This window comes from Saccostrea echinata, unplaced genomic scaffold, assembly GCF_033153115.1.
Source record: "Saccostrea echinata isolate AGI-Se365-2 ecotype Australia unplaced genomic scaffold, CSIRO_AGI_Sech_v1 ptg000011l, whole genome shotgun sequence".
NCBI classification, from domain to species: domain Eukaryota; kingdom Metazoa; phylum Mollusca; class Bivalvia; order Ostreida; family Ostreidae; genus Saccostrea; species Saccostrea echinata.
Window position 1 is genome coordinate 147239 of NW_026889760.1, and position 7860 is coordinate 155098.

Consider the following 7860-nt stretch of genomic DNA (forward strand, 5'->3'; position numbering starts at 1 on the left):
GCATTTCTCTGCATAAATTTGTGATGCTCCTGAGGATAAAACTTGGTTTTATAGTCGGTTAAAAATCTCTACAAGGCTTAAATGTTAAATTGTTAAACTTTATTACCTGCATATATAATGCCGATTTTAGATTTAAAAATTATTTACAGAAATTACAATGATATTGCATTACTACTGCAGAGTTGGCGAAATGTGCCGGATTACCGACGATCGCCGGTAGCTTTCATACATGTCCGGCAAAAGTTGAAACCATGCCGGACATCGCGTGTCCGATAAATATTAAAACACCAGTACCCAGAGAAATTAAAGTTATTCCCGTGTTTTAGGAAAAATATTACTGAAAAAAAAACCCACGGGAACTTTTACGGCATTGTATTGCTTTTATCGTGCAGACAAGGATTGAAAATATTGATGAATTTGCATAATTTCAAATCAGAATGCATCGATTACATTTTCTGGAGATCAAGACAAATGAAAAATCTGATTAAAATTCTTTCTTATAATTTTCAGTATTAAATTGGTTTTAAAAATGATTGATTGTTTTCTGCAACAAGAGGCCAAAATGGCGCGAAACTTAGAATGATGACGGAACGTCATAGTCATGCAGTTTTACTTGTGACGTAATGAGTTAACGGTAGGCCCAAAATAGGCCCATGGCACTTAACGTAGTTTTTGAAAATAGGCCCAAAATAGGCCCGCGGCACAAAGAATGTTAAAGGCATTCAGAATATATATTAAAAACATTCCACTTGTTGTGTATGTCAACTAGAGATTATGAATAGCAGCAGTTACGAGCCTGGAGACACATTAATTTTACTGTCAATAAAACAAGGCGGAAGAACAGGTGGACATATGAAAATGGATTAAAATATCTTAAAATGGAAGTTATAGAAGACACCAGGTAAGGTTGAAAACTTCTTACCACTCTTCTTGTTTTTCAAAGTCTAATCTCGTTTTGAAACTTTGATTTGGATTTTAGGATATATTGTCAAAAAGACAAAACCCCATAAATGACTGGATACTAGGTGCATCTTTTAACTTCCGCCAGTATGTTACAAATACTTTTAAATGCGTGTCTACGAGAAAACCATGCAAAATCCAAATTTTATTATGAAAGGCATTGTGATCATTTTGACTAATTTTATTGTTTCTGATTAGCATCATGTGTCCTCTAATAAATCCCAGTATCAAAACTGTCAGGTACCTTTGGGGATCCCTATTATAGCCCTATATTCTATTTTTAGCACATTTTATGAAAATATTTTGAAAAACACCCATAGATTAAGAGAAAAAAATTGCAGGAAAAAATGCACTTTTATTCAAATGTTACATATTAAATAAATTTAAAGGAAGTGCTCTAACTAGAAATATTTTATTTAATTTCATTTATCAACACTGATTCTGTAAAAGTGGGGTCTAAAATTAGATTAAATCAATGTGTTTAAAATACCACTATCTTTAGAATGCTGTAAAAACCCAAGAAACGCTTAAAACATTATAAATATCAGTTTAATTGCAAAAATCCTTCAAAATCAATATATAGTTAAAAGGAATTTGGTTGCAAATGGCATTATGCTAATTTAAAAATAGATTGAAGTTGGCTGAAACTATTAGAAAAATTATCTCCCTTAGTGGAACTCTCCTTATTTAAAGGAATTAAAAGTGTGATGTCTTAATGGCAGACGAAAAGATGAAGTGTTGATTTGAGGACAATATTATGATAAAAGATCTCTAGCTTTGTTGAAAGATTGTAAAATAGATTCAGCTGAATATACAAGGTATTTTAAATGCAGCACATAAGACATTTCTGTCCGTGAAACGCTTCTTATCGTTAACCATCTTGAACCATACAGCTGTTATGGGACTTGGACAGTCTAATTTCTGTAAACATACCTACATGTACATGTATGTGTCAAACACAGAAATATACTTGGTCTACACTGGAAAAGGAAAAAAGAACATGTTGTCACCCATACCTGATAGGGGAGACGCTATTATGCAAACCCGTTAACCGAGAGGGTCAAGCTGAATGAGGTTTTGCCTGTTGGAACTGGTAAGAACATTATACAGTTTAAAAACTTAAGGAATTTTGCTAAACCATTGAAATTAACTTAATTTCTGACCTTAAAGTTTTCAGAGAGACACTGTACATGATATTTGGGTTGTCAATAAGAAATGAAACAGATTTATATATAAAAAAAAAAAAAAGCATGTTGGGGGTTCCTCCCCTTAGTGAGGGTTGAGAGGGCAATACCAGAGTAATTGGGGAATTATGTCATTATAGGTGAAGAAATTCCCCAGTCCCACAGGTCTTAAGGACAACCCTATACATGTAAATATAATATCACAAAGTGATATCATAATTGGAAATATTTACTGACTTTGTGTTTATAGTTTGTGAAAACCTATTGATATCAAGTTTATACAACTTACATGTCCAATCTATAATGATTTATATCTATCAACTAATTTGATTCCTAATTGTTACAGGTATATGCAAAAGATGTATAGAAACACACTTTAAAAAATCAGTATGGAAGTAAAGCTGAAGGAAGAGCTTAAAGGTACATATACATATACTGTGTGTTTATAATTATATGTAAATTTTAAAGTTTTATCAAATTATTTCTAAAATTTACTCAGTAGCTTATACATCAAGTTTCACTTATGAAGCAAAATTACCTGCTTTTATTATGTTATAGCTGAAATACATGTAAAAAGTGAAAACTCTTGAGCAGAAGTCCACTTGCTAATTCTTGTTCTCATTTGAGTATATTTAGTACTCACATAAATTAAGGATTCTACTGTAAATGTTGATGAATGGCTTTTACACTCAATAGTTTCATAATATTGATCATTTCACATGTAAATGATCCAATCCTGTTTGGAAATAAAATTTCAATTGCATATTGTTTTGAATTAGTTCTAAAAATAAAATCTCAAGTGTGATTTCTGTTTCATTTTATGTGTACATAACTGGTTATAAGTATTCATGTAACTATGAGGATTATTAAGTATTGTATAGTTAATATTAAAATTAATGTTTATTCTTTAGCAGAAATGTGTTCCTATTGACAAGGCAACAATTGAATCAAACCAAACAGGTGATCACTTACTGTAATATAATATAATATTTTTAAGGTTCTACATAATGATAAAGATAATGTCAATGTTTAATATCTCAAAAAATAAAATTAACAAATATGTTTCATTTCCACACTGAAAAATATAACCAAGTGGACATTGTTCTCATGCAGTTCAATGACATGAACCAGAGTTTGTACATGTGGTTAACATTTTATAATGTATACATACAAGTTACTATAATCATGATAATATACATGTAACTGCTCATTCACATTACTGATAAGTAAAATAACAAAGAACAATTTATGTGAAGTAAGGTCTAAATGGTGAAGATGCCTGAATATGTGACTGATAAACTGAAAAGTCCAGTCCATATAGTTCAAGTTTTGAGCTTTAAAATTATTTAATTATGATTCATTCAAATTGTTTCAGCATTAGCATTTTTAGCATTAACTGTAATGTATAAGGGTATATATACTTCATGGCTTTTTCAATTATTTTACAGAGCAAAGAGTGGAGGAAAATGGAAGAAGTCATGGACTTAACAGAAAACATATGACCTAATACCTGCAGGTAACAGCCTCCACCCCCCCCCCCCCCAATAAATGTTTATTGGTCTGTCCATTGGTCATTCTGTCTGCACATGTATGTACTATAACACTTTAATTTGGGAACAATATCTCTTAAAGCCTTTGAGCTTTTGCAATATCATTTCATATCACAACTCCTTACAGCCTAGAGAAGATCCCTATTGATTTGAGGTCAAAAGGTCAAGGTTGGAAATTCCTACAATACAAAAAAAACTCAAATAATAACTTTAGTTTCCCTTGAGCTTTTTCTGTTAAATTTTATATCATAATTCCCAATGACTTAAAGAAATCCCCTTTGATTTCAAAGTTAAAAGGTTTAGTTGAAAAATTCATATCTTGCAATAAATAATGTCCTGGTGATAACTTTGGTTCTCTTTGAGGTCTTGAATTTATTTCTTTAATAAAAAAAGACACCAATTGACTTTAAGGCCAAAAGCTGAAAGGTTAAGGTTGACCTTTTTCTTTTTCCATCTGCATTTTTTTTTTGGTCCAGTTCTTCCATCCTCATTTTTTTCCATAAGTGGGGGCCACAATTCTCTGAATTAGCTTGTTTTATATTTGGATCATTTGCAGGTTTGCATTAAACTCAATTAGCCATTTAAGGCATTTGGATCTCTTACAAAATAGGAAATAAAGGTGATTCAGGCTAGCATTGCCAAGGTCCCTTTGTTGTAAAATTGAAATTATTCCCTAATTCCCAATGTCATTTAGAACATCAAAATACATGCTCTTTTGCTTTTGGGTATAAATGAAAATTTACTGTACTAAAATGTCTTCTTTGATTATCATAATTATTGCAATATCAATTATGAACTTTAATTCAAACATCAATTTGTCATTGCTTTTACAGATTTTGAATTCATATCATCAGTGCATATAAATTGGTCAAAAGATGAAAGATCTCAGCATAAATTGTTCAATCATGCAAAGCATATCCTGTCAAATGGAGATTACCCTCCCTTAAAGTGCCAAGTATCTCAGAAATTGGACTATTTGCAATACTGTTCAGGAATATTTTACAGTCAGTACATTTAGCAATAGGGCCTGTTGCACCATGCCAAGGTACAGAGTTGATGCTTCAAGCTGTCGACGGCATTCCAAAGGAAAAGGATGAAACTTTTTTTTAGCTCACCTGAGCCGAAGGCTCAAGTGAGCTTTTCTGATCGAAATATGTCCATTGTCTGTCGTCGTCGTTGTCGTGGTTGTAAACTTTTCACATTTTCATCTTCTTCTCAAGAACCACTGTGCCAATTTCAACCAAACTTTCCACAAAGTATCCTTGGGTAAAGGGAATTCAAGTTTGTTCAAATGAAGGGCCACACCTTCTTCCAAGGGGAGATAATCATGAATTTGTGAAAAATTGATGGCATCACCTAAAAACTTGTCAAGAACCACTGTGCTTGAAAATATGAAACTTATATGAAAGCATCCTCAGGTAGTGTAGATCCAAGTTTGTTCAAATCATGACTTCCAGGGGTAGGGTGGGGCCACAATGGGTGATCAAAGTTTTACTTAGGAATACATAGGAAAAAGCCTTTAAAAATCTTCTTCTCAGAAACAGCAAAGCCATGATTGATCATATTTAAAAGGAAGCATCCTCAAGTAGTGTAGGTTCAAATTTGTTCCAATCATGACCCCCGTGAGTAGGGGGGGCCAGAATGGTCGATCAAAGTTTTGCATATAATACATGTACATAGGAAAAATTTGTAAAAATCTTCTTCTCAAGAACAGCAAAGCCATGATTGGTCATTTTTATATGGGTGCATCCTCAGGTAGTGAAGATTCAAGTTTGTTCCAGTCATGACCCCCCCTCCCCCCAGGGGTAGGGTGGGGCCACAATGGGTGATCAAAGTTTTACATAGGAATACATAGGAAAAAGCCTTTTAAAATCTTCTTCTCAAGAACAGCAAAGCCATAATTAGTCATATTTAAATGGAAGCATCCTCAGGTAATGTAGACTCAAATTTTGTTCAAATCATGACCCCCCCCCCCCCCCCAAGAGAATAGGGGGGCCATAACAGGGGATCAAAGTTATACAAAGGAATACAAATGTTATATCAATAAAAATTGTCTTGTTAAGAACAGCATAGCCATTATTTGTCATATTAATTCAAATATTATTATTTTGCTTTATTTCAGTGTAGTAGCTTCAAATGAGTTTTTAATTTTTTTTTTTTTTTTTTTTGACAATTTAAAATTAGAGATCATCTTAGTAATAAAATTTTTTATAATGTTGCTGTCTTTAAATTTTCTCTGTAAAAGTAACATGTACATGTACATGATACATTTGGTATTTTTCAAATGCAGTTGAAGGAATTTAATTGAGCATTGTCAAATATTTCATTTAAATACTAGTTGTGTTTTTATGACTTTATGGTATTAAAAAAGACATAAACTTTGTTCTGTTCATTCATTTGTATATTTTGTATAATTTTAGGGCAAACAAAATCAGCATTTGTATAAAATGTTTTGCATGTTTAAAAACAACTTTTGCAATGAAGAACTGTATGAAATTTGGGCAACACTGTGAAAAAGTGGATTTTATTTACTGATGTGTTCACACTTTTGAACACTCTCTCTGTTAAACTTGCAATTTTATGTATTTGCAGTTTTTGCAATGTGCATTTTCATGCTAAGGGATCCTGTAAAATGAGCCCCATAGCTACATGTATAACCAGTTCATTGCTATAATACGTTAAGCCTTGTCAAAAACTCATGATTTTTAGCTCTACTGGTTAGAGACCAGAAGAGCTTATGCGATAGTAAGGGGTTGGTCGTCTGTCTGTCCGTCAACAAAAGCTACTCCTACAGTTTTGGTCTGATTCCAATATTACTTGGCACAAGTAAAGTACACTGAGATACATAATTTTTTTTATCGGATTTTGATTTTGATGAACGGTGTTGCTATGAATACTAAAATAGAAATTTCTGTAAAATTCTTTTAAAATCTACTCCCCCTTTAGTTTTAGTCAGATTTCCATGAAAAGAGACCAAATCAAGGATCATTATTCTATTTATTTCTGTTGCAAAGTCAAGTCCAACTGCTACTTATCTCTTCCTTTGTTAGAAGTACAAACCAGTAGAGCTACAGTCTCGAAAAAGACTTCTGGTTAAACAAATATTCAAATCATGCATCTTTGTGACATTCTGGATAAATATAAGCTAATTTCAGTCATGAAGATTGAAGGTCATGTGCCTGAAATGATTTAACGTTCAAAATGTAATCACTCTAGTCCAGTATGCCTTTCTACCCAGATACTGTGTAATTTTGCTAGGGTGAAAAAATCAACTAATTCAAATGTGCCACCAAATTGCCTGTTATTTTTACTTAAATATCTTAAAACAAATACTTCTTGATAAAAAATATAATCACTGAAGTGTCTCTTAAAATTCTATGCCTGTTTTTTCTACAGAATATCCCTTAGAATTATTGTGACCTTTTTGCACTTGCAGTTCTGCACTTACAAGAGTGAAAACTCCATTAATTTAAATTTGCAACCAAAATCCCATTAATACTAAATAATATATTTAAAAACAATCACTTTTTAAAAATATGAAATCAATGGAAGCGTTTCTTGGAATTTTATAGCTGTTTTTCTGCAGACTATTCAAATATCTTTATTTCTTACAATTATCGTGACCTTTTTGCACTCGTAGCTCTTCACATTCAAAAAGGTATGTGGAAAAAATTCTGTAAATATTTTTTTCAAAGGTTTTAATTCCTTAAATCCATTAGTTATGAAGATATTATGGAAATTTTTTTATACACAAACAGAATATGTACAAAAGGTGTTATTTTTCCATACTGGGTATAGAAATAGGCTGACGATAAACTAATTCTCCCTGTATCCATGGTAACAAATCAAATGACGTCACCAAACTTACGCAGTAAGTAAGTGACCTTGATCTCACTTTGTATGCAAAGTTTCAAGAAATTTTGAAAAACTTGCTTTCATAGCATTCTGCATGGTTTTCTCGTAGACACGCATTTTAAAATATACCTTCAGGCTCGTAGAATGCGGAGGTTATGAGTATATAGTCTTTTGCTATAAAAAAATTTTCTTTAAGAAGCTTTTTTTGCCCCTTTTTTTGCTATTGTTAGATCAAGCACTGGCAAATTCTAGAATTTGAAAAAAATGTACCAAAAAGTAAGAGAAAGGTCCAAGCCCCCCCCCCCCCCCCC

At 32.3% G+C, this 7860-nt stretch overlaps 1 long non-coding RNA gene across 1 annotated transcript; it reads left to right on the plus strand.

Moving 5' to 3' along the window:
• Positions 1-1507: 1507 nt before the first annotated feature.
• Positions 1508-5071, plus strand: LOC133184888 (uncharacterized). The gene is made up of 5 exons (XR_009720861.1): positions 1508-2053; positions 2491-2564; positions 3056-3104; positions 3593-3660; positions 4528-5071. It is a non-coding gene; the product is annotated as an uncharacterized LOC133184888 (long non-coding RNA).
• The last annotated feature ends 2789 nt before the right edge of the window (positions 5072-7860 follow it).